The 27,723-nt window shown below is 50.8% G+C and overlaps 1 protein-coding gene across 15 annotated transcripts in view; it reads left to right on the top strand.

Annotated features, from left to right (window-relative positions):
* TBL1X (transducin beta like 1 X-linked) overlaps nucleotides 1-27,723 on the top strand; it is a 271,015-nt gene that overhangs the window by 127,927 nt on the left and 115,365 nt on the right. The gene's annotated exons all lie outside the window — the stretch shown is intronic.

The raw sequence follows: 27,723 nt of genomic DNA on the forward strand, positions 1-27,723 counted from the left end.
AACCAGAATTTTCCATAGAAACCTCGTTTGGCACCACTGTGAGGCAACGTGGCCTGTGCTGTAGGCCCCTGGGGAGGCGTTTTCCTGCTGTCTGAGCCCCACGTGGACCGTTGTGAGGGGTACAGAGAACCCAGACTCACCGAGAGCAGGGCCGTCTGGGTTCTGGGGTTGCCGTCTTGGCTGCTGTATTTCACCCAGTTTACAGCGAGGCCCGATTCTCACCCACATCAAGAGCAGCCTTTTCAGACCACCTTTTATGAAAGTCTCCTGTTTCTGGGATGACCATCCTTTGAATCTGTTGCTTCTGGAGCACTGTGGAGTATCCCAGGATGTGTGAGATGTGTCTTGTGTTTTGGGGTAAGGGATTACAGGTGCTGGAAGGCCGTGGTGGGCATGGGGTGTGCCGTGGGTGGTGCAGACAGCTCCTGCTCTGGGAATTCCTAGGAAGGGTCTGTTAGCCTGTGCTAGAGCAGCTGAGGAAGGCTGGGCCTTTCTCTTCAAAGGGACACTCGGATTGGGTTCGGTGCTGCATGGGATTTCAATACATACTGAGGAAATGCGTTCTAGACGGGGGCTCTGTGGGCAAAGGTGAGGACTCAGGAATAAGAAAGCTTTTTCTTTTTTTAGGGAAAAGTGGATAAGCCAGCCTGGTGGAATGCAGGGGACTGGGGGGAGGGGCAGAAAAGGTATAAGGAGGAGGCAAGGACTCTGAACTTGACCCTGTCTGCACAGTGCCTAAAGGACACTGATTCGGATTCTCTTAGCGTTAGAGCTGCCATGTTTGTGCACCAAAGGTGACCTTTAGAACCAGCCCCCACGGGTGAAGAAGGATGAGTGTATCGTGGCAAAATACTTCTATAACACCTTACTGTGTGCCAGACATTGCCGTAGTTCGGTTAACAACTTTATTGAGTCATAATTCACACAGCTGACGATTCACCCATCTGGAGTGCACATACAATTCAGTGGTTTTCAGGGTATTCACAGAGTTGTGCAACCGTCACAGTTGATTTTAAAACATTTCGTCCCTCCCCAAAGAATCTCATACACGTTAGGAGTCACTCCCCATTCCCACCTTCCCCAGCCCCTGATCACCACCGGTCTACGGTCAGTGTCTGGGGATCTGCTCATTCTGGACGTTTCACATAAATGCAGTAAATCACGTAACGTGTGCTTGGTGGCTGGTTTCTTTTTTACGTAGCATAATGTTTTCAGGTTTCTTTGTAGCATTCCTTTCGTTTGCCGAGTCACATTCCATTGTATGAATACACCACATTTTGTTTATCTGTTCATCAATCACACACCGTTATTTTCGAAGGCTTCTATTTTGAAGTAATGTTAGACTCAAAAAGAGGCTGCAGAAATAGTACAGTGAAGTCTAGGGCACCCTCCTCCGCCTTCCCCGGCTGATAACATCTTACGTGAAGGTACTGCTTACCAAGAGTAGGAAATTGGACATCGGCACTGTTGACACAAATGTAGACCTCATCTGGATTTTAGCAGTTGTTATGTGCGTGCATGCGTGTGTGTGTGCATGTGGACAGTGTATGAAATATGATCACGTGTAGATTCGAGCAACCCCCACTGTAATCTGATGCAGAACTCTTCCATCAGCACGGGGAAGGCTCCGTAAGCCCCGTCTGTACGGTCACCCTCTCCAGCTCCTGGCGGCAACTGGCTTCTCCGTCTCTGTAATTTCATCCTTTCAAGAATGTTCCAGAAATGGACTCAAGCAACGCGTGGCCTTTTGAGCCTGCCTTTAGCGACTTAGCCTCCAGCACTTCCGATCCATCCCGGATGTTGTGTATTACTGCCAGCGCCCGCTATATTCCACAGTCTGGATACACCAGTGTGTATGTATCCACTCCTTCGTTGAAGGGCGTTTGGGATCTCCCTAGTCTGAGGCTGCGACACAGAGCTGCCGTGAACACCCAGGCACAGGTTTCGGTGTGAGCCAGATGCTGGTTTCCGGCCCCGTTTATTCCTCACGCCGTCCGGCGAGGTCGGTGCCACTGTCGCCTCTATTGTCCAGAGAAGGAGGCTACGGCACAGAGCAGCCCTGGGTCTCCCCGGGTCACGTGGGCAGTGCTGGAGCTGCCGAGCTCAGAAGAGGCAGCGATGGCATTGGGCTTCGCCACCCTCAGGACGCTGCTCAGGAGAGAGTCCTGGCCCGGCTGACGCGGAGAGCAAGCCGCCCCGCGTCCCCCACCAAAGAGAAGAGCGCCAGCGTCAGGGCTGGGATCTGAGCCGCCGCTGGGGATGGATTCCTTTCGTGGACAGAAAGAGACCCACCTCGGAGGGAGCTAAGCCCACTGTCCCGCTGAGCTGCTTCCCCCTTTGGAGGCCTCTGTGTGCGGTCGGCGTGGAGGGTCAGGCACCTGGGAACCTGGGGAAGCCCTGCAGGCGTTGTCAGCTCTCGGGGTGATGGAAGGCAAAGCCACCGTCCACGGGGCACGCACCCACGTTCGTGCTGCCGAGAGCCACCTGGCTGCGCTCCCAGAGCCGCTGCCCGTGCGCGTCTGCGGGAGCTGCCTTCAGAGGGGCTGCTCGCTGCCACCTGAATCGGTCATCCAGGCAGCGAGAGGCTGAGTCGTGTCCTCTGTTCTGCCCTTTGTCACTGTCGTTGTAGTGCAAGGACAGAGGGAGGAGAGGAGGAGAGCCCTCCTGCTTCCGCCACCCGCGCCTCTGGCCCTTCTGGGAAGCTGCTTCGATCCTCTGAGCCTCGGTCTTCTTTTCTGTACAACGAGGAGGTTAATCCCTGCTTCGTAGTGTTTCGGTACAACGTGTGCAACATTGTCTTGAGCACGTGGAGTCAGTGCACATTCCTGTTCTTCCTCCTGCCCTTTCCCCACTTCCCCTGCCGTATTCACAGTCTGGAAGTGATGGAGAACCCCGGTGTACACAGTGTTTGCTCTGGGGCTGTGTTCTGTGTGTGTGTGCGTGTGCACATGTGCGCGCACACGCGTGTTGCTTATTCTAAGCACCTGCCTTCTGCTTTCTCATTTTTCTCTGCTGTTCTTTTTTTTTTTTTTTTTCTTTTTTTTGGTAGGGGGTTCCTAGTAACTGGAATGGGTGGCCAGTTCTCACCAATTCCTTTCTATTCATAAAATCCAAGAAGGGCTCAAATGAGCCCAGTAGCTGTCATTAAAAGGAGCCCTGACTCTGAGAGAAGTGGTTCCCTGGAGCCCGGAGAGTTTCCTGTTAGAATTAATTAGAACCGGACACAGTAACAAGGACAAAACAGTGTCTTTTGTGGATCTCATCTGGGTGGACCGTTGTGTTAAAGACCAAACCGGTTGCAGGAGTTTTCATACTAAGTTGGTGCAGGTGGCAGCCTGGGGAGGGGTGGGGTTTGTTCAGCAGGCCTGGGGTGCCATGGGCTAGAGTGGGGTGTTGCTCATTTGTCTTATCGAAAGCCACAAAGCGTCCCGGGTGCCCTCGGAACCATAGCCCGTTGATTTAAAGACGTGCATTCCATGTGGTAGAACGATTGCATTTTCTGTGGTCTTCAGCCGACGAAAAGTGCCTGATGAGGTGCTGTTTGATAGCGTGATTCAGCCCTTCCTTCCTCCCTTCCGATCCTCGGTTCAGATTTATTCCGTGTACTTTTCTTTCAAACAACGTTTGTCTTCTTGAATGCCCGGAACACACAGGTAGAGCCCCACAGACACTGCCTCCCTCCAGGTTATCAGGAAAACTGCTTTCCCCGGAGAAGCTACTCTTTTCCTCTCGAACCCACACAGGGTGGGCGAGGGCTGTCGCGAGCAGCCATGTCCCAGCTGAGGGATTGAAAGTCTGGTGAGCTTCTGCACGATGGAACCTGATGCAAAGAGACATTACGTTCTGATTAATTAAATTCAAGAATAAGCTCTTGAAATTGGCTGTCGGTTCTGGTTGTAAACTGGCCCGAAAACGATGAGACGTTTCTGACATCTGTTGCTACTTCTGGCTCTTGTACCAAATCAAAGTATGTTGTTTTTCTGAGTGTTTCCTTTTGGTTTTCCTTGTAAACATGGGTGGTTCCCAGAGATCTCTTTCTTGGTGTAGGACAGTGGCTCTCAAGTGCGGGCCGGTTTTTACCCCCAGGGGACACTTGGCAAAGTCTAGAGACATATTTGATGGTCACATTTGATTGACTTGATTGGGGGTGTGTGTGATACTGGTGTCAAGGGATGCTGCCAGACATCCCACAATGGACAGGACAGTCTCCCGCACCCCGTCACACACCGCAGGAGTGTCTGGCCCCAGATGTCAGTAGTATGAGCTTGGCTGCTTTGGGGGTTGGCCCCAAACTTGGCACGTATTGAATATCGCCCTCTGTCTTCTTTCACAGTAGTTTAGTGGCTGTCGGCATTTACTCTGAAGCACCGTGGTCAGGAGCTTTTGATCCTCCTACGATGTCACAAATACGCAGTATGACTATACTTTTAGAAAAGAATATGCTTGGATTTCTGTTCCTAAATTCTGCTTTCCTTTGCAGGAAGAAATCCATTTTTGACGGTGTGATGGTGTGTGTCAATTCAAAGGCGTCAGTTCACTTCGACTTCATTTAATTTATAGTCTGTTAGAAAGGTTGCATAATTGTTTTTTTATGGTCAGTAATAATTCTAGATCTTATTACTTAGAATAATTGCGGGGAATTTCCTGGTGGTCCAGTGGTTAGGACACGGCGCTTTCACTGCCCAGGGCCCAGGTACGATCCCCGGTTGGGGAACAAAGATCCCACAAGGCATGCTGCACGGCCATCAGAAAAAAAAATTGTGGGATCCTCCAGGTTCCTACTTATTGACTGATTGATTGATTGGTTGGTTGGCTGTACCACGAGGCATGCGGGATCTTAGTTCCCCGACCAGGGATCCAACCTGCGCTCCCTGCACTGGAAGCTTGGAGTCTTAACCTCTGGACCACCAGGGAAGTCCCCAAGTTCCTACTTTTATAAGATTCCTCTGTGCACAATTAGCAAATTTTTAAGGGAACCCCCGACATGAAAATAGTCCTCCACAAGACTGTAACTGAAAGTTCATGCCTTTACTTAATAGCTATTTAAGTCACATTGATGAGGGATTATTTTTTATAGTGATAATACGCGTAACATATAATTTACCATCCTAACCATTTTTTCCCCAATAGGTGACAGTTTTATTTCCCATCTTAACCATTTTGAAATGTACAGTTCGGTGTCGTCAAGTATGTTCCCATTGTTGTGCAGCCACCCACGTGCAGAGCTCTTTTCACCTTCCCAAACTAACACTCTGCACTCATTAAACAACTCTCTACTCCCCTCTCCCAGCCGTGGCACCCACTGTTCTTCTTTATGTCTCTGAATTTGACTGCTCTAAGGACCTCATATAAGTGGAATCATATAAGATTCGTCCTTTCGTACCTGGTTAATTTCACCCAGTGAGATGTCTTCACAGCTCAGCGATGGTGTAGCATGTGTCAGGACCGTTTCCCTTTTTGTGTCTGAATAATGTTCCATTGTGTGTGTGCACCATAGGTTGTTTATCCCTCCCCCATCGCTGGATAGTTGAATGGTTTACAAAGAACTATTTTAAAGTTGGCTCCCTTTATGTCTGACTTGTGACCACTGTTTAGACATAGAAAGTGTTCCAGGCGGTGTGTGGGGAAATGATGAGGTACGCACACGGAACACTCCAGAATCTTCCTTGTACTCTTCCTCAAGTGCCCTTAACACATTTCTCTGCTGATGTAGGAACTGCCTTCTGAGATGAGCTTATATGTTCATCCCACCTGCCTCGTTCCCTTCCACAGGAGAGAGCAATAGAAGTATTTTGATGGGTAGCAGAAGTGTTCAGAATGGTACCCTGTGCCAGCCCACGTCCCACCGTGCTCTCTTTTTTTTTTTTTTTGTGGTACGCGGGCCTCTCACTGTTGCAGCCTCTCCCGTTGCGGAGCACAGGCTCCGGACGCACAGGCTCAGCGGCCACGGCTCACGGGCCCAGCCGCTCCACGGCATGTGGGACCTTCCCAGACCGGGGCACGAACCCGCGTCCCCTGCATCGGCAGGTGGACTCTCAACTACTGCGCCACCAGGGGAGCCCTAAGGTTTTTTTTTTTAACGTATATATTTATTTTTGGCTGCGTTGGGTCTTCGTTGCTGCACACAGGCTTTCTCTAGTTGTGGAGAGCAGGGGCAACTCTTTGTTGCAGTGCACGGGTTTCTCATTGTGGTGGCTTCTCTGTTGCGGAGCGCGGGCTTCACTAGTTGTGGCTCTTGGGCTCAGTAGTTGTGGCTCATGGGCTCTAGAGCGCAGGCTCAGTAGTTGCGGCGCACGGGCTTAGTTGCTCTGCCTGTGGGATGCATGTCGGACCTTCCCGGACCAGGGCTTGAACCCGTGTCCCCTGCCTCGGCAGGTAGATTCTTAACCACTGCGCCACCAGGGAAGACCTCCATCCACTTTGAAGACGTTTTTCTGTGTGACGACATAGTGTTTGGTTTACACAACGTATGTTCCTCTAAAACACCAAATCTAAGCTCCCAGTGTGTTTTCAGCTGAGTCTTGTCACGGCATTTACTGACATAGAATATTGTCACTTTGCGTTCTGTAGCTGTTTGTCTTTGCAGGCGGATGTAGGTAGAATATTAATCTTGTATGAAATTCAGATAAGCAGGGAGCAGGTGGATTTATGGCTCTCAAAACCTGTAAACTCTGCAGCTGTGGTGAGTTCTTGAACTGTGAATAAAGAAATTCTGGACTGTGGCTAGCAAGGGCTGGCGTGACCTGATTTGCCACAAAATACATCACCCTGTCAGGGATCTGTTTCTTGCGATGTGTCTTCTCTGGTTTGCTCCTGATGCTGTGATGCTGCAGCCGTGGGCTCCCTTTGAGAGCAGAGTGAGATGCCTCCTTCGTGTGGTAGCCCGGGCATGGGCAGAGCTGCTCCGCACCCCTGGGAGGCTTCGGGGGCCCAGTGGCTAAAGCACGTTTTCGCGTCCATTTAGTGTCTGGAGGTTGAGGAGTGTCCGCACCACAGGCTCTGTGTCAGCCAGGTAGGGTGCACGCGAGGCTCGGCGAGCGGGCGCCCCTCCCGGTGTCACAGGACTGCAGCGCCTGCAGGACGAACGGAGTGGGGGGTACCGGGCCGTGCAGGGATTTTGGGAATGGCAGCTGAATTACTGCATTTTGGAATCGCTTTTGGAATCCCAGAGTCACGGCTGGGACAGACTTCCTGCCCTGTGTGTCCATGTCCCCCAGCAAGAAAGATTATTCCTTGGAGGAAGTGCAGAAACGATTGTGAAAATGTTCCCTTCTGTTGATACTGCAGAAGTGGTTATCAAAAGTGAGTGCCCCTGCCCCCCCCCCCACACACACACACACTTCCCTAGATCCCTAGAGTGGAAACATCCTCTGCTTGCTGACTGCCTCCACTGTCTCAGAGAAGGAATGAGCTGTGTGAGTGCATTTGCGATTCGTCGCCCAGGCTGGACGGCTTGCATACACTTCAGCCAAAGCCACGTTTTCCAGCAGCTTTATTGAGGCATAATTCATGTCCATCAAATTCACCCCCTTAAAGTGTATGATCCGATCGTGTTTAGGGTATTCACAGAGCTGTACAGCCGTCACCACAATCTAATTTCAGAGTAATTTCAGTACCCCCAAAAGAAACCCCATACCCCTTAGCAGTCACTCCCCGTTTCTTCCTCGCTCTCCCCAGCCCCTGGCAACTGCAGATCTGCTTTCTGTCCCCGTGGATTTGCCCGTTCTGGACTTGTCGTATAAACGGAGTCATACGAGGCATGGCCTTTGGTGACTTGTTGCTTTCGCTTTGCATAATGTGTTCAAGATTTCGTGCGTGCCGCAGCCTGCGTCAGGGCTTCGTTCCTTTTTACAGCCAAACAGTACGATTTCATTGTGGCGTTAGACGCTGTTTTGTCCGTCCATCCATCCGTTGATGGACATGGGTTGTTTCCACAGTTTGGCCACGGGAATCATGCTACTGTGAACATTCCAGTACAGGGTTTTGTATGGTTGTGTGTAAAAGTAAGATCAAAATGACCCAGTGAACCATTCGCTCTCAAAATATTGGATTGGCCAGAAAGAGTTAGATGTTCCATAAGAGGTTACGGAAAACCCCGAGCAAACCTTTTGGCCAACCCGATGATAAAGGGAGGTTTGTAAGATGAAAATGTACAGTTTTCCCAGTTAAGGATTTTTAAGATAAGTATCCTTGTAAATGTGTTTGTCTTTTAGCACCTGCCCCGTCCCCCAAAGTATAGCGCAACAGGGCTCTTTGCAGTTTAGAAGGTGTTGTGTCCTTCCCTGGGTTGGGGTAAACCGGGGCCCGTGATGAGCGCGCTGTACCCAGGAGTCACTCGGACGCCGTGTGCTGGGTAAACTGGGGCCCGTGATGAGCGCGCTGTACCCAGGAGTCACTCGGACGCCGTGTGCTGGGTAAACTGGGGCCCGTGATGAGCGCGCTGTACCCAGGAGTCACTCGGACGCCGTGTGCTGGGTAAACCGGGGCCCGTGATGAGCGCGCCGCACCCAGGAGTCACTTGGACGCCGTGTGCTGGGTAAACTGGGACCCGTGATGAGCGTGCCGTACCCAGGAGTCACTTGGACGCCGTGTGCTGGGTAAACTGGGACCTGTGATGAGCGCGCCGTACCCAGGAGTCACTTGGACGCCGTGTGCTGGGTAAACTGGGGCCCGTGATGAGCGCGCTGTACCCAGGAGTCACTCGGACGCCGTGTGCTGGGTAAACTGGGGCCCGTGATGAGCGCGCCGCACCCGGGAATCACTCGGACGCCGTGTGCTCCGCATTTGGGCAGATACCAGGCCTGATGAAGGCGGTGCAGTATTGAAACAGGTTTGTAGATGGACCTGGACGACTCCAGCAGCACAAAACTGGGAGCAGGCTCCTCAGGAAAGGTTGGGTAACATGATGAGATGCCGCAGTTCGTCTAAGTGGGTCCACATAGCTCGTTTGGATGGGGTAGGTTCCACCACTTTCCTTTAACCCAGACTATATTTTTAGGCCAATCTAAATAGTTTCCAGGTGCGTACATTCTTCATTTATTGTATGTAAAGTTGGAATAAATGCCTTCTCTCTCGACTTCCTGTTTTTAAAAATACAGTTCTTAAAATTACCAACTTGTCCAAGGGTCCAGGGGTCATTTTGTAGAAATTCCCATTCTTTAAATCTTTAAGCACCACCACATTTTTTAAAATGAGTCATTCTTATTTTTCCAAGCCTAGATCGTCCATCGTGCCTGGTGGTAATTTGCCTCCCGGTCATTCTCTTCCTGAGGGAAGAGGTCTTCGAGAAGCATGGGCCGCGTTAGAACTGTAAGGAACGCCGTTGGATGGCCTAGGGCAGCCGCCCCCCATAGAACTTCCGATGAAGGTGGGGTCGTTCCACACCCGTGCCATCCGGTGGAGCGGCCACTGGCCCCGTGTGCGTCTGGAGCATTTGAAATGTGGCCAGTGTCCTGAGAAACTGGATTTTAGATTTATTTCATTTCAATTCATTTAAGATTAAAGAGCCCCATGTGGCCAGGGGTTACCCTTCGTGGACAGAACGGGTAGATCAGGAGCCTTATAGGAAGGGTGAGTTCAGTGAGGGCCACAGTGGTGGCAGGAGACAAGATCCGTCTTTAGAAGAGCCAGACCGACCTGGGCCTTTATCTGGGGCGGGGGGATACCTGACCCCTTGAGAACAGTGGTTCTCTAAGGAGGTGACTTTGCGTTTGCTGCCCCTCCCCCTCCCCAGATATCTGGCAGTGTCGGGAGGCACTTTGGGGTTGTCACAGCCGGGGGCAGGGGCGCTCCTGGCGTCTAGTGGGTGGAGGCAGGGATGCTGCTCTGCACCCTGTGGTGCACAGGACGGCCCCCCACGCAGAGTGATCTGGTCCCAGATGTTACCAGCGCCTTGGGGGAGAAGCCCTGCTGCAGATTCACGAGGCTGGCCGGGTCCCTCCACGTGGTGCGGACGGCTGCGGCCCCATCTTGTAAACGGCGAGGTGGAGCTTGCTCACGGGGACGAAGCTGGGCAGGTGTGCAGCCCGGTGAGACCAAGGCGGGAGGGATGAGTGGGGCGTGCGCCTCCCATGTGCTGGCCCGCTAAGTGCACGGCTAGGAAGCTGGCGTTTGTCAGGGGTCAGTGTGCGAGTGTCCTTTTAAGTGGCAGAAGCCACAAAGTCCTCCCTGCTCTGCGCTGCATTCTCTCAAGTTGAATTACGGGAACCCTGCCCCTCCCTGGTCACCAGCGTGACGGGAGACGGCCACGGGGCCTGAATGTGTCCTCGTCACTTCGGGTTTGGTGACTTACCCCTCCAAGATACTCAGAAAGCATTTAGGAAGGTCCTTTTTTGCCAACCAGTCTTGGCAATATCGAGCCCGTATCCGCTGGGTAACCGCAGAGGAGCATACACCTCTCGTTAAGGGCCGTGAGTGAATTCTTAACAATGTTTCCTGGGGGGCTTCCCTGGTGGCGCAGTGGTTGGGAGTCCGCCTGCAGATGCAGGGGACACGGGTTCGTGCCCCGGTCCGGGAAGATCCCACATGCCGCGGAGCGGCTGGGCCCGTGAGCCTGTGCGTCCGGAGCCTGTGCTCCGCAACGGGAGAGGCCGCAGCAGTGGGAGGCCCACGTACCGCAAAAAAAAAAAAAAAAGAATGTTTCCTGGGTATAGTAAACGGCCCCGGCACGCACCCCAGCTGGAGGCGGTCCCCCCACCTCCCAGCACCCCCAGCCCTCCCCCCCAAAGCAAACTGCTGTCGTGGGAGCTGGCCCTGGTCCCAAGAAGGACGGGGCGTCGTGAGTGATGCATACATGTTTGAGGGTCGAGGCTGAGCCCTGCATCACGCCAAGCTGGAGGAAGCAGAAAGGAGCCCTGGGCGATGCAGGGCCGAAAAGGGCTCTGTCGGCGGTGCAGAGTGGAACGAGATGCTGCAGTCAGACAAGCGACGTCCTGTGCTCGAGCACAAACGGGTCGCCGCGGCAGGATGCAGGGGCAGCTTTGGCAGCGAGGCTGTTCCTGGCATCGTGGAACTGAATTGGCCGTTTCTTTTAAGGATACTGCAAAGTGTTGCGATCTCTGTCATCCTAAGGAAGCTCGGACAGCTTGCCAAACAGATAACATTGATAATAAGAGAAAAAAGAAAGGAAACCATGATGCTTCTATTCTGTGGAAGTCACTTTTATCCTGTTTGCAGAAACCATAGATTTAAGTGGGACAGATGTGTCAGCAATTTAATAAGACAGTTATCCTAGGGGTTAAGTTGAAGTCATTCACAAAAATCAGCTCTCTGGCAAACTTGAAACCCCAGGGGGATTTTGGATCCTACTTAATGTAAAATTCCTTAAAGCAGAGGCTAGCAGGCGTGTTGTTACAGTTCCAGGCAGTTTATTTATTCATTTATTTTCCCCTAAGTATTTGTGAATGTATGAATTACTCTGTGTGCCAAGCATGGAAAATAAAACCACAGAGAGGGGGAGGGCAGTGTCAGATAAATTCCTTTTCAGCAGAGAATCGAGGCGTCTTGTTATAACAGAATGCATCTCCACAGCAACGTGATGCAAGGAGCTGTAACAGAGCTGAACTTTGCGGACCGTATCTCCACGGTCGATGCATTGGGAAGCCCGCCCAGGCATCGTCGCAAGCTCCAGTCTTAAACTGGGTGTGAAAGGGGCTTTAGGACACCTGCCTGTGGAGTAGCGAAGGCACAGCTTCTAGGATTCCGATTTTACGGCTTCTAGGGACTGGCCTTGACGTATCTTGGGTCGATGCTTACCGATAGAACTGGAAATCGGAACCAGAATAATTAGACTGACTTTTCAGATCCCATATGTGAGCCGAGAAGGGACTCGAAAGCACGCCCTGTTTATTCTTGCAAGGCTGAGGGAGGAAAGGACGGGGCCGTGAGTCGCTAAGAGCCGGTTGTCATTTTCCTTTACGCAGCTCGGGATGCCCTCTGCGTTTGGGGGTTCCGGATCCGGCGGGTTAGGATCCCCGTGCGGCCAGGAAGAGAAGTGAGCGCGTGGGACTGCTAGCTGGTTTACACTCTGACCTCCTCTCAACAGGTCAGCCTTTTAGTCCCTGCCCCGCGCTCCCCCCTCCAGAAGACAGCAGAGGAGGAAGCCCACAGCCATTTCACACGCTGGACGTGAGCACTGTTCTGCAACTGGGAGTGACAGAAGGTCGAGGAAGGGAACGGGAAGGTGGAGATGACACTATTCGTTAGGTCTTTTAAGTGGGTTCATGAAAGTAAAGGGAGCCACACTGGTACCAGCGTTTTTTGTTTTTTGTTTTTTTTTTCTGGCTGTGCCGTCTGGCATGCAGGATCTCAATTCCCTGACCAGGGATTGAAGCCATCCCCCTGCAGTCGAAGCACGGAGTCCTAACCCGTGGACCGCCAGGGAATTCCCTGGTACCAGCTCTGCTATTAGTTAAAATCATATTGATTTAACCCCTGTCATTATTAGTACTGCTACGGTTCTTGTTGCTCTTGGAGAAGTTATCGCACATCCATCTTGAGTCCCTAGAAATGACAGCCCTGCTGAGTGAAAGTGGTCAAGACCCCTTTCGTGTGAGGCCTGACATTACACGGAAAGTTTTTTTTCATCTTCCCAAAGGCCATCTGAGTGAGTTGGTTAAACTCGTGTGCTTGCACATCTGCAAGTTCTTTTCTCGTGCTCTCTGTGTGACGATTGGTTCTACCATTTCTCGTCCACCAGGATGCATCAAAAGGAGTCAGAGTTCACACTTTGCTCCAGAACGTTCCAAGGATTAGGCTGCAGTGAGGAGCCTTCAAAGGCTCTGGTTCTCACTGAGGGGGGATTTTAACCCCCGGGCGACTCTTGGCAACGTCTGAAGATGTTTTTGGTTGTCCCAGGTAGGGAGGTCCTCCTCTCATCTCTTGGGTGGAGACTAGAGATGCTGCGCGTCACCCTGCAGTGTACAGGACGGTCCCAAGAACGGTGTCATCCATCCCCAAACATCACTAGTGCCGCGGCTGAGAAGCCCTGTCCTAGGGTACTTTCCACTTGCTCAGTGCTGCAAGAAGGGCTCTCTATCTAAGGATTGTCTCCTTGGAGAGGGTCACGTCCCTGTACACTGGCCCGCTGTGCATGTCCCCGAATTCTGAAAGGAAGCTGGAAATGTGAGGGTCAAGTCAAAGGAAGCCTCCTGCCTGTTGAGCAAAGCAGGGACCCTTGTGAGCTGGTGGAGGTCTGCTGCTTGCCCCAGCCCAGCCAAGGCCTGACTGTGTTGCCTTTTTTTTTCTTTTTAACTTTTATTTATTTTTGGCTGCGTTGGGTCTTTGTCGCTGTGCGTGGGTTTTCTCTAGCTGCAGCGAGCGGGGGGCCACTCTTGGTTGCGGTGCGCGGGCTTCTCGTTGCGGTGGCTTCTCTTGCAGTGGCTTCTCTTGTTGTGGAGCACGGGCTGTAGGCACATGGGCTTCAGTAGTTGTGGTGCGTGGGCTCGGTAGTTGTGGCTCACAGGCTTCAGTAGTTGCGGCACGCGGGCTTCAGTAGTTGCGGCACATGGGTTCAGTAGTTGTGGCTCGTGGGCTTCAGTAGTTGTGGCACACGGGCTTAGTTGCTCCGCGGCCTGCGGGATCTTCCCGGACCAGGGCTCGAACCTGTGTCCCCTGCAGTGGCAGGCGGACTCTTAACCACTGTGCCACCAGGGAGGTCCCCCTGACTGTGTTCCTCATCGCATTTTTCATGTAGGTTTCGCCGAGGTTTCTCCTGAAGGATGCTGGCTCAGGGCTGCCCCTCCGGGTTCATTGCTTTCCAGAGCGGTTAGGGTGAAGCGTGAGCTCAGTGTTCCCCGAGGAGGAGTTATGAGAAGCAGGCCCGCGTTTGCTAAATGCAGGTATCGGGAAGCTTCAGCATCGTTACCAGAATGCTGCTCACCATTCCCGAGGGCTGTTAGGGTTGGAGACCGGGTAGCAGATGCCTGTGTCTTCTACTGCTCAAATGAGATGTGTTGGGAAGGCCCCCGGCCAGTACACTCACAGCCTTAATTATTGCTTCAGAACAGCAAGTGGATGTTGAAGCAGTGTTTTCATACTCACTTGAAGTGCGATCTCTCATATGACGGTCATATTGTTGGACCTGCCGTGTTGCATTCATTAGGTCTATAATCTGAACGCTTCTTGGTTGATGCTCCCCAGGGGAACCTAATCCCCACAGGGGTAGCCTTAGGAAAGGGTCAGGCATTCCACGTGTTGATTCCATTTCTTAGTTCTGTGTGTGCGCTACGGCCCTCGTGCCTAGAAAAAAGAATTCCTTATATTTATCCAGTGCACCTAAGTCCGTGGTGCTTGTGATACTGTTTATCTGGTCAAGCATACAGGGAGATGAGGTTTATGAATTTCAGCTTTATTTCAGGAAACTCAGTTGGAAGATTACTGGCCATTCATCACTATGGGACGGCTGCTTTAATCAATGGGGTTCCCGTGGTTTTCTGCTGTTTCTGTTTCAAAGAGGGTAGTGAGTAAAACTGGATATTAAAGTTAATTGCATTGGTTAAAGATCGGGACAGCGTTGCATATATAGTTTAGAAGCTAGTCGGCTAACGTCTGACATATACACTCTTAGCTTGTTAACATGGAAATTGTCAAACATACAAACAAAAGTATATAGAATATTTTGGTATATTCCCCCTCACCCTGCTACACCCACTGTCAGGATTTCATGAGATGATGTCACCTGTCCCCTCACTGTTTTTTTTTTCTTTTTATTAGAATAATTTAAAGCAAATCTCAGGCATCTTGTTATTGAGTATTTTCGGATGTATCTCTAATATAGAAGTATTTTTAAAAATTTTTAAAAACCAAATACCATCAGTATCCTGTATGACTTTCCTCTGGCTACTGTAAACAAATTTCTACAAACCAGGGGGTCTTAAAACAGCAGAAATGGATTTTCTCACAGATCAGGAGATCAGAAGTTCGAAATGAAAGTATTGGAAAAGTCAGCTCCTTTTGGAAGCTCTGAGGGAGAATCTACTCCATGCCTCTCTCCTGGCTTCTGGTGGCCCCGGCTGTTCCTTGGCTTGTGGCCGCATCACTCCAGTCTCTGCCGTCATCTTCACACGGCCTCCTTCAGGTGTCTGTGTCTCCAGATCTCTCCTTTCACTTCTAAAGACGCCAGGCATTGCATTTAAGGCCCACCCTAGTCCAGTATGACCTCATCTGAATTTGATTCTGTCTGCAAAAGACCTGATTTCTATATAAGGTCACATTCACGAGTACCGGGAGTTACAACGTCAAAGGATGTTTTTCAGGGGACACCATTCGCCCCACCCAGTAACGGTGAGCTTAACTCTGAGCCAAATGTGCTGAGTTGATTAACTCACCAGCTACCAGAAATCTTTGCTGGAATGTGTTCATTATTGTACAGATGGTTGCCTTTAATTGAGAGGTGGTTTTACCCGTCATCCCATCCCCAGGAGGGAAGTGCGTGTACTTGCTCAGGGTCACACTTGTGGCGAGCTGTGGGGCTGGGGAAGAACCCTGTCTGGCTCCAAATCCAAGGAAGCCGGCTACGGTTTATAATGCAGGTTCATGAGATGTGTCTGCTTGAAGTCTTAGAATGTAAAGTGTGTATTGGATGATCTCCGTGTGTCTGTAAGGCTGTACATCCACTCCTTAATTATTTAAGCAAGTTGTTGGTGCTCTAAAAGTACACTCTTTTTTCACCAGAATTTTACATGTATTTACATCACTGTGTCTTTAGAGCATTTCTTTAAGGATGCTAAACTTGGCCATGCTTCTCGTTTGTACACCACCCACCATGCCCACCTGAAGGGGTCTTTCCGTTGGGTTGGCCCCCGTCGGGATTGCAGACCGATGCTTGCAGGTGAATTAATCACGCTCTTAGGGCTCAGTGATGGGTCTAGAGTGTTAGTTTGCTTGTCACTTCACGTCACACGGATGCTTTCTACAATAGTGCATCATAACTCGTTTTTTAAAACGAATAGAGTTTTTCTTTAAAACAATGTATGGGGTACAGAAATCATTCTTTTTCTTCTTCTTTTTTTTTTTTTTTTTTTTTTTTTGCAGTATGCGGGCCTCTCACTGTTGTGGCCTCTCCCGCTGCGGAGCACAGGCTCCGGACGCGCAGGCTCAGCGGCCATGGCTCGCGGGCCCAACCGCTCCGCGGCACGTGGGATCTTCCCGGACCGGGGCACGAATCCGTGTCCCCTGCATTGGCAGGCGGACTCTCAACCGCTGCGCCACCAGGGAAACCCCATTCTTCTTTTTAATGAAAGTGTTTATTGGCAGTAAACTTAGCCTCAACTTACTTGTATTTACAGTGTCATTTTGAAATGGATACTCTAAGAGAACTTTTGTTTATACTCAGGATAATAATTACACAAAATTAAGTGATGATTCCAAACGTCCTTCGAATAGATTACTGGCAACATGCCTCATGGACCGAGGCTTCCTCTTGGGATGTGTTTTTGGGGTTGACTTTCTTGCTGCTCTCAGCTGCCTGGATTCCTGCTCACCCACAGATAATCCCTCGACATTTTAAGCATTGTACTTACTCTTGCTTAACTCTTCATCAATGGTTGAACTCAAGAGTTCTTTTTAAAAATTGCATGTTTAAAAATTTCCTCTTGGGAGTTTTCCTTTTGAAAAGGATACAAATAGTGCTAACCATTTAAAGTATACATTGTTAGCCATATGTTAATTTTCATATCGCCAACGTCTAAGAATCACGACGTAATACTAGTATGGGTTCAGAGTATGTCCCCTAAGATATTTACCAATTACCAAGGAGAGGATGGATAACCTCACCAGGAGTAAGGCATAGTGACATCATGTGATGCCCTGAGAAGGACACAGCATCACTTCTGTGGTATCCCTGCCGGGAATGCATAACCTGCATCTAATCAAGAGAAGTGGACAAACCCAAAAGGGGGTGGGGGGGGGCGGCATTCTACGAAATACCTTCTCGCGCTCGTCCAGAGAGGCGGCATTCTACGAAATACCTTCTCGCGCTCGTCCAAAGAGTCTGGCTTTGAATGGCAAGGAAAGAAAGGGCGACTGAGCTTCCCTGGTGGCACAGTGGTTGAGAGTCCGCCTGCCGATGCAGGGGACACGGGTTCGTGCCCCGGTCCGGGAAGATCCCACGTGCCGCGGAGCAGCTGGGCCCGTGAGCCATGGCCGCTGAGCCTGCGCGTCCGGAGCCTGTTGCTCCACAACGGGAGAGGCCACAACAGTGAGAGACCCACATACCACACACACACACACACACACACACACACACACACACACAAAGGGCGACTGTCACAGGTCAACGGGTTGTGGGGTCCTGGATGGAAATCGGAGACACAAGAAGGACCTGTGAGTTTGCTTAAAGTCTGTAGTTCAGTTAGGTGTGCTGTGCCCGTGTTGATTTCTTTGTTTTGACCATTGCTGTGTTTATTTAGGATGTTAACACAGCAGGAAGCTAGGTGAAGGCTTCGTGGGAACTCTCTACTATTTCTGCAACTTTCTATAAGTCTAAAATTATTTTAAAATAAAGAGGGTTTTTTTTTCCCCAAGGAATTATTTTACGTACGATTTATATGATTAACGTTTTGCCTGGTGTTGCCGTAACTCTCAGCAGTTCTGTTTCTTTGTAGAGAAAGTGCCCAGATGTATTTTCACGCAGAACTATCAACTGAGACCTTGTTTAGTTTGCACAAAATGTCACGGAGGTAGGGCTGATTTTACATAGGAATTCTGAACATTTGCACGTTTTTTTTAAGGAAGCTCATTTTGTAGCGTTCCTCTCCTTGGAAGAAAACCCACCCGTGTTTAAAACACAGCATCTTTTAAAGGCACTTGAATTTTCAAAGAATGTTTTCCCCTTACTTTTGCTTTGCTTCTTATGAGTAGGGCTGGTCAGGGGTGTTCTGAATTTAGCCTTTAAATCAGCGCTGCATGTCATTCTGGTTGAGCTGTGGTCTTATGCTCAGCCTCGCTGGAAGGGGCCCCTCCTTCCCGTTCTTAGCAGTGTTAAGAGAAACCAACGAGAAGATGGGGCTGTTTGAGTCTGGATTGGCCCATCCCATAGGGCAAAGGATGCCCCTGGGGGCGTCCCTCAGAGACTCAGGGGCTACCCCCAATCCAAGTCATTATGGGGTGTGGGGGGCTTGTGGGGGGAGGAGTGACGGAAAAAGTGGGTCGGGGCCAGGAGGAACCCAGCAGGGAAGACCCGGTACAGATCGCAAAGGGGAGCCGGTCCAACATTTCTTGGGCTCTGCCATCCCAGCTGGGACTCTTGTTAAGTCCATGTGCCCTTGAGCAAAGGCTCCAAGTTTTAAGCCTAAGTTTTGTGCTCTGTCAAAGAATATCTTTCCCCGCATATGAGGATTAAATGCAGTTGTCCACGGAAAGCACTTAGCACAACGCCTGGCCCTTCAGCAGTCACTAGGCCCATTTGATGTTATCTTTTGTCCTCATTTCGTAGCAGAAGAGATCACTGAATCGCACAGCCCTCCTATCTGCCTCTCTTTGCTCAGATGCCATGCTCTGTGTCCCAGTTCACTGCTCTCCCTTGTCCCAGCTGATTTAAGCTGTCTCTTACCAGTTGATATACTTACAGACTAAATGGTTGTTATTCTGAAGTGTATGTATTCGTTCAGGGATGACGTAGTGACTCATGCTTTGTGCCGGTTATTATAATCAAGTGGTGGCAGTGGGGTGGGTCGGGGAGTGCAGAGGACCAGCCAGTCGTCAGCCGTCTTACGGAATGCCTGATGGGGCGCAAAGCCCTGCCCCTTCCTCTGGGAAGGGAGGACCCCTGAGCATCCTCCTGTGTGGTGATGACAGCTGTGTGGGGCTGCCCCTGCCTTCTGGAGGTCGGGGAGGTGACATCTGAGCCAGCGCACCGGTGATGCAGAGGTTTTTGGAGTCCAGAGGAAGGCATCCTTGGCTTAAAGGGCAGCATGTACTCCTAGGGCATGTCTGGGAGATGGGGCCTTCGGTGCAGCTGGGACCGGGGGGAACGCCCAGGGGACAGGGGCTGGTCCAGAGCATTGCCTGGGAACCAGCCAGCTCGTTTATTTTTTATTATTTTTGTGGTACGCGGACCTCTCACTGCCGTGGCCTCTCCCGTTGCGGAGCACAGGCTCGGGACGCACAGGCTCAGCGACCATGGCTTACGGGCCCAGCCGCTCCGCGGCACGTGGGATCCTCCCGGACCGGGGCACGAACCCGCGTCCCCTGCATCGGCAGGCGGACTCTCAACCGCTGGGCCACCAGGGAAGCCCCAGCTCGTTTATTAATGAGTGAAACAAAGCCACTTGGTCACCCGAAGAACAGCTTTGATTTTATTTCGGTAATCTACATTATTTTGAATAGGAATGTAAAACTAAATTTTCCACGGGCAAATGCGTTTCTTAACCGTTCATTCCCTTAAGCTTCCATGAAATAGTTTCTTATGCGTCGACGCCATTTTTCCTCTTCCTGCTGACGCCTGTTCCTGTGTTCGTTCCGCGTCTGCTTTTTCCTTCGTGATCTTTGCCTTCTTGACGTTCACTGTCAAGAAGGGCGTGTGAGATCTTAGTTCCCCAACCAGGGATCGAACCCGTGCCCCTTGCATTGGCAGTGCAAAGTCTTAACCACCGGACCGCCAGGGAAGTCCCTCTTTTTTTGTTTTTATTGTGGAAAATATACATAACAGTATCATTTTAACCATTCATAAACGTACAGTTCAGTGGCATTAAATACATTCATAATGTTGTGTAGCCGACCATCTCTACCTGCAACTTTTTCATCATCCCCTCCAGATAACTCTGAACCAGTGAGACAGCACCTCACCCTTCCCTGTATCCCGGCCCCTAGCGCCTTGTAAGCTATGTTCCACTTCCTGTCTCTAAGAATTTGACTCTAGGCGCCGCATATACGTAGAATCATATAATACGTGTCCTTTCGTGTCTGCCTTATTGCCCCAGGCACAGTGTTTCCAAGATCCTTCCATGTTGTAGCCGATGTCAAAGTTCTGTCACTTTTTATGGCTGAGTACTGGTCCACTGTACGGTCACCGCTCCTTTCAGAAGAGCGATCAGTGTACTGCCCACGTCGCGGTGCCAGAGGCCAGAGTGCTCGTGGGTCTTCCCATGTTACATGTTGTACTATGTGCTTCATGGGAGAGACGTTTCCTCTGAGTTTTCACGTGTGTTGCCTGTTTTCACACCTCGCTTCTGGAGACGTGGGCATGGGATGTGGTACTTTGTCTCTTTGATACTGTCGTAATGGGATTGCCCCCATCTGACCTATTCAGACCAGACAGAGCCCTTCCTCCCTCCCTCCCTCCCCCCTCCCCTCCCCCTCCCTCCTTCCTTCCTTCCTTCCCCCCTTCCTTCCTCCCTTCCTTCCTTCCCCCATTCCCTCCTTCCTCCCTCCCCCTCCCTCCCTCCTCCCTCCCTCCCTCTCCCCTCCCCCTCCCTCCTTCCTTCCTTCCCCCCTTCCTTCTTTCCCCCCTTCCTTCCTCCCTTCCTTCCTTCCCCCATTCCCTCCTTCCTTCCTTCCCCCTCCCTCTCCCTCCCCCTTCCTCCCTCCATTCCCTCCTTCCTTCCCTCCCTCCCCCCTCCCTCCCTCCCCTCCCCTCCCTCCCTCCCCTCCCCTCCCCCCCCCTCCCTCCCTCTCCCCCTCCCCTCTCTTCCCTCCTCCCCTCTTTCCTCTCTTCCTCATTCAGCCGGCATTTCCTGAGCTTGTAGCAGGTGGGCACTGCGATAAGAACTGACCACCAGCTAGTGGACGTGCACAGGCCCAGCCCCCCCCACCCCAAGGGAGACTCTGTAGCTTCAGGATGTACTTGGCTCAGCTACATCCTCTTCCCTAGGTGTTCATCTTGCCTTCTCAAGGAATTGTTAAGACTTTTTAATTGCAAATAAAGGGGTTTAGTATTTGTTTCTGTATATCTCATCCAGTGCCTTTTAAAACTCATGTTTCCTGTTTTTTCTTTTACATGAGAATAGCCACAGCCGTGGAAAAAAATCAATTAAAGCGTGATTCACCACCACCATTTGTGACTGATTTCTAAGTAGGACTTTGTTCTGGTCCTTGGATCACTGCGCTGCAGTCTACATGATTCCTCTCCACTTGAGGGAAAAGAAATGTGTGTCTGGGGTGGGGGGTGGGTGCGCATCCTTTTAGCTTCCGGGGGTCTGGCGCTGCCCCATCCCAGTGTTGACACATCACTAGAAGGTTAGGGCACGTCCGACATGGGGGTGGTGAAGAATTCAGCCGGGATATGTTCTGTGTTCTGTATTGTAGAGAAATCGGCTGGTTTTCACGCCTTCAGTGGTGAATCAATAGGACACACGGTGGCAGATGACGTCTTGGTTTCTGCCCTAATGAGAGCAAATTATTCTTCTTGTCTTCATGCGTCCCTAAGTCCTGCTTAGGAACTTGAAGCAGACCACACCTCTGTGAAGTCCGTAGGTGTCTCCATGGTGAAGGGGGTGTACACGCACGGGTTAGCCTGGTTTCCTGCCCCTGAATGCGGGGAAACCCCTCGAACACCACGGAGCACATTCAAGTACGCTCTGCTCGTACCGTACAGCGTCTGGGGTGAGGGAACGATGGATGGGTGGGGCGGTGGATGACAGTGCCCACCTGTTCGGAATGTCCCCAGGTTGAAGAACAGCAGGTGAAGTTCATTTAGCAGATGGCGGCCTCCCAGTGCCCCAGGTGTCACTCACCTCTACCTGCTGCCCAGATCTAGTTTGGGAAGGTGTAAGGCCAGGTGGGCGCCACAGGAATGGCTCTGGTCTGGGGACGGGTTCTCTCCTACCTGCTCCCCTCCCCCCAGCACCCTTTCACCTGTCCTGCACCTATTCCCCGTGCTGCACCTAGCTCCCTACCCTCCCGAACCCAAAGCCCTTCCTCTCTCTACTGCATCCCACCCTTCCCCAAGCCCACCCTCTACCCAGGGCCCGTCCTCTGCTGTACACCATCTCCATCCCTTCCCCTCCCTCACCTCCTAACTGCCCTGCCCCTACCATTGCTTCCGCTCTCCTATGCCCACACCTGCCCTGGCCTCACCCCCAGAGCCTACTGCCTGCCCACCTGAGAGCCCCCCGGAGCCCATACCTTTAAAATGGGATGCAGAGAGACTCCATTGGTGCGGTTATTCAAGGAAACGCATTTCTTAGGATAGAGCATCACAAACCAGAGTCCTGGAAGCACCAGGGTGTATTAAAATTAAGTTTATAAAGCAAGACACTCTCCCAGAGTGAATTTGTTCGAGATTCCTGACAAAACGCCGTAAACAATTTTTCATACCCGTGCACATGTTACTGTAATAACCTCCCTGGTTCTAGGTAGCTTTATTCTAAGAGGAACAGAGTGGTATGGGGCACGTGGTAAGCGCAGAGTAACATGTTCCAGTTCTCAGGGATTCCTAGGCGGTAATTTGATAGCATCGGTATTAATAGTACTTGGAAAAATTTCTTGGGAAAATTTCTCCAGGAAAATGTTCCCTATTGATGTGCTCCGGCCCCGTCCTGGTTTACTCTCTTTCTGGGGTTTATTGTAAGAATTTAACCTTAGCCGTCTTCGTGGTGCCTGCCCTAGATGGGGGGAGAATTATTTGGGAGACTAACTTCTTAACAATCCACCGGAAATAGATTTTAGCCTCAAGGGATCCTTGTAGTGTCTTGTGAGGTTAGAGCTTCAAACAACACGGATTATTTTTAGAGCCACATACTAGAATCGCTATGTCGTACCTTGATGGGTTTATTTTACTTTCTATCTCGAATTATTAGCATACACCTGAACCCTTGGAGGCTTCTCCCCCATCCCGCAAACTCTCCAGATGCCGCAGTTTGCACTTCCTCTGTCTGAGGCAGAACCCTTTAAGCAGTACCCTGAGGTTTCAGAACTTGGATTTCATTCTCACCTCATTGTCAGCTACGGGGATGGAAGTGTCACATTTTCAAAGGTCTGCAAAGCAGAGTTACGGTGAAATCAAATAAGTTTCGTGATGTTAAGATATAGACAGATCGAAATAGAACAGAGCAGACTGGGCAGGTGCATGCCCTACCTTTGCGAAGTCTCTCACCTCTGAGATGTTTTCCTTTCTCACCTTTGTATTTGCAGAGCTGTGCTTTTCTTTTCATGAGCTTACAGAAGTTACGCCTTGAAGGGAGAGTTGCTTTGGCAGCCTGATGAACGGGGAGGGGGGCTTCGGAGCCTTGCAGGGAGGTGGCAAAGCCATGTCCTGACTCTGTGTTGGGCTGTCCCCTCCGCCCTGTGAGATAGTTGGTGGTTCTTATCCTTGTCTGACGCTGTCAAAGATGGGGCTCACCCACGGCCACAGGCGGCTGGGAAATGGTCCAGCGACTGTAGTCGTGAAGGTTTTCTCGTCAGCAATAAAGTTAGATGGGTGTACCACGTTTTATTTCCGTTTGCTGGCGGCGAAGTGGCTTAACAACCTTGCTGATAAGAGGGAACTCATTATTTCGCGTTTGGAATGTAAATACCTTTTTGCCCAAGTGTTAATCTTGCTTCAGTTTTTCCATGTAGAGGGTTCGTATAATAAATAATTCCCTTAACAGAGTCACTGACTGCATGGCTCCTGGGAGCCACGGGTTAGGTGCCCTTCTTTTCAATGTCTTGCTGGCTTTTAGGAAAAGGTAGACAAACATGAAGGGGAATCCTTAACCATGGCTCAGATCCCTAGGACACTTTAGGAATTGAAAACCCTCAGTGGAAACAAGCACAACCTGAAAGTTGAGGTGCTTTTTCTTTTAAGTGTGCCGGCGCCCCAAATGGGTTTGGTCGCCAGCCGGAGTTCAAACCAGCGCCAAGATTTTCACAGCTGACATCTGGCAACAGTATCCCTCAAGTCTGACTTGTACTGTGCTACGTTTGAAACAGTTTACCATGAAATCATGCAAAAAGTGTTGGGGGTGTCCTTCCTGAAGTTTTAGGTATTTCTGTTTTAATTTAATTGTTTACATCAAGTCATTCTCCTAATCAGGAGAGCTAAAAATCAAGTACACAGAAACACTGTGCATGTGGAGTTTTTTCCAGTCTGCGCTTGGTGACATTTAACCATTCACCTGGGCTCAACGAAATAAATTATTTTGTAAATAAGATCACAAGGAGACTGTTTAGTCTAGTGAGGGACCAGACGGTTGCAGTAGTGACTGGGAGAATGTTGCAGGCAAACGTGTGGCTTCATTGGTGGAGAATAGACGTGCAGTGTTTAAAAAGTACTTGGAAGTGTCGAGCTAAAGATGGTGCCGATGTGGCTCCTCTCACGTTGCCCACGGCTAGTAGGGAAGATAAGAAATGTTTACCCTGATTTGTCATGCAAGCCAGCCCTCTAGATACGCGTATCCGCAGGAGGCATGGGTCCGCACAGTTGCCCGTTCACCCTGGAATGGCGGTCCCAAGCCAGGGCAGTTTTGCCTCCTAGGGGCCTATTGGCAGGTGTGGAGATACTCCAGGGTACTGGAGATACTGTCGATACTATTGGCTGTTGACTGTCACAGCTGGGGGCAGGGGTGCTCCTGGCATCTGGTGGGTGGAGGCCAGGGATGCTGTTTAGCATCCTACAGTGCCCAGGCCAGCCTCCACCATGGGGAGTCAAGCCCCTGGTAGATGCCAGGAGAACCCGCCCCTTCGATTCGGGACAGCCCAGAATGTCTGCAGACATTGTCCAGCATCCTCTGCGGGCATCATTGCCACCACCCTATCAGCTCTGAGGCTCCGAAACCGCCCATGGACTGCCCTTCCCTCTCTTTGTGGCCTCTTGAGTTCAGGGGAGCTAAGCGGCCCCTGGGAAACTTGCTTAATATCTTGTAGGGGCAGAAAGAGAACCCCAGGTCCCCATTCCTCATCGTCTAGAGCGCCACCCTCCGGCACGGCCACGACTTGCGTCGTAGTCTCTGGAAATGCACATGCTAGCGTCTTGCGGTACCCTCTCTGGGTTGCATAAATTTTATAATGTTTTGGATGTCGCTTGAAAGTCATTCATGGAGGCTGGTGGATGTGTGAAGTGCGTGTGCATGAGACGTGTGCAGGCGGCTGGAAAGTCATCACAGAGCTTTCCCTCTGTGAATCCAAGTGTGGACTAGGTGGTCACCAAGGTGTATGTAACAGTCCATAACGTGCCCCGAGTGGTCCTGTAGCCGTGCTTTTTTCTCACTTTTAAAGCTGCACGAGGTGCAGGTGTCCAACCCAAGTAGAGAGAGCTGTGTAATCGTTAAGTTCTCTCCTTGCAGTTGCCCCCAACCTTTTTTTTGTTTTGTTTTTGTTTTTTTTGCGGTACACGGGCCTCTCACTGTTGTGGCCTCTCCCATTGCGGAGCACAGGCTCCGGACGCGCAGGCTCAGCGGCCATGGCTCACGGGCCCAGCTGCTCCGCGGCACATGGGATCTTCCCGGACCGGGGCACGAACCCATGTCCCCTGCATCGGCAGGCGGACTCTCAACCACTGCGCCACCAGGGAAGCCCTATATACATCTTTTGATATCGATTCGAAAACAGTCATAAGGAGAAAGTCATAAGGGAAACTAATGGTGAAGGAAGAGGCTAAGACCTCAGTGGATAGAAGAATCAGGAAAGTAAGTTAGAAATACAGCTTCAATGCCAACAAAAATGGAGAAGGGTGTTTAAAAAGCTTTAGGCTTGAGGCATATCCACTGCTTTATTTTAGAATGTGAGCTTAGCTGTCGATTTCAGAGGACTGCAGTGCCTCTGCCCCGGACCCCGTAGAACTCTTTGCTTTTCGTTTTCTTTATGAAATTCTGGGAGCATTTTTCCTCGCAAAGATTTCATCGGGAACAACAGTGAAATCTCTCACGGTTCTCCAGCCCGCACACAGATTCAGCCACCCACTGGCCAGAGTATATCTAAATGCCCGAAGTCAGAGACGCTGACGGAATCCTTTTTTTTCTTTAAAGAAAGAAATGCATGATATGCCCAAAATTTATGGAAAGTGTTTAGATCGAGCATTCCTCGAGTCAGGTGTGTGTCCTTTAGGAGCTGTGCTGTGGGATGGCCCGTGGCCCAGCCTGCCCCCCACTGATACAGGCTCAGATGTCTTACCCGAGCACAAGTGAGGAGTTCTGAGGCCCCCCTGGTCCTGTCTTTAAGCACTGTTCTCCTTTCCTGCATCTGTTGTTAACTATTGCCACTACTAGGGCTTTACATAGTATATAGTCAACATCACTGTTGTGGATTGAACTGTCTCCCCCATCCCCCAAAAGAAGATATGTTGCAGTCCCAACCCCTGGCACCTTGGAATGTGACCTCATTTGGAGGTAGAGTCTTATAGAGGTCACCAAGCCAGGGAGGTCATTCGGGTGGGCCCTGACCCCGTATGACTGCTGTCCCGTAAAAAGAGGAGATCTGGGCACAGATGCATGTGAACGTGAAGATGCCCATCTGTAAGCCAAGGAGAAGGGCCTGGAGCAGACTTTCCGTCCCAGCCCTCAGATGGAGCCAGCCCTGCCGACTGCTTGATCTCGGACTTCCAGACTCCAGAACTGTGGGAACGCGTTTCTGTTTAGCCCACAGCTTGCGGTCCTTTGTTATGGTAGCCCTATGAAACAAAAAACTGTTTGCCCTACGAAACTAGTACATTGGCGCTGGTCTTTCCATATATTTCAGTCCATGAAGTGAACCTGGGACTTTTTTGAGGAAAAGGAACATTGTAATGAAGTTATCTTGATTCCTTCTGCAAAGGCCGTGTTTCCAAACAAGGTACATTCTGAGGTCCTGGGGGTTAGCACTTCAGTATATCTTTTGCGAGAAACGTCAAGTCAACCCAAAGCATCCTGAATGAGGAGGGTCTGTTGTCTCCTCCTACGCACTGCCACGTGGTTCGGTGGAACTCCCCAGCTGGAGTTGGCGGGAGGGTCTTTCTCAGCGGGGTTGGGTCATTGCAGCAAGAAGGAGAGGGACGCCGCGGATGAGTTCCCATCAGAGGCGGTGTGCCGTGAACCCGCGAGTTTGTATGGAGAGGGTGGAGCTCCCCAGCTGGAGTTGGCGGGAGGGTCTTTCTCAGCGGGGTTGGGTCATTGCAGCAAGAAGGAGAGGGACGCCGCGTATGAGTTCTCGTCAGAGGCGGTGAGCTGTGAACCCGCGAGTTTGTGTGGAGAGTTAACTCGATTGTTTGCAGAAGTGTTCTCTTGGAAGCTTCTAAACTTCTCATTTTCATCCTCCCCTGTTTCCTTTGATGGCTCTGGCCACATTACTACTTCAGTGCAGCTGATTCAATGACTTGTTTGTAATTCAAAATTCGTTTTGGGGTATAGGTCTCCCCAGAGCTAAAAAAAAAAAAAAGGACACCCATGAATGTGTTATAGATTTTGCCCATAGAGAAGAGTGTATAACCCACAAGCAATATCTTGATTGGAAAATAAAATACATCGTATGTTGGGATACAAGGGCAAGAGGGGTTTTTTTGTTCTCTTAATCTTCATCATTTTAGATGTAGCCGTAACACCAAGTCATAGTGGATGACCAAGCTTAGACTCTTCCATGAATAAACTGGGGGGGGAAGGGGTGTAGAAGGATTCCCACTGGGAGGAAAGATAAGAGTCTGATCACGTGATGGCTGATGCCCGAGCACTCACGGGCACTAGAGGTGGAAGAGAAGCAGAGACACTGGCAAGTCCCCAGGGTTTTATTGGGCCAGAGCTGGGTGTGAGTCTCCAACAGTACTGCAGTTTGTACCGTCAGGCAGGCTACTCATAGGGAACTCTTAATTAGATTTGGAATTGAGGCTCCCACCCCCAA

The sequence above is a fragment of the Stenella coeruleoalba genome (assembly GCF_951394435.1).
Source record: "Stenella coeruleoalba genome assembly, chromosome: X".
Lineage (NCBI taxonomy): Eukaryota > Metazoa > Chordata > Mammalia > Artiodactyla > Delphinidae > Stenella > Stenella coeruleoalba.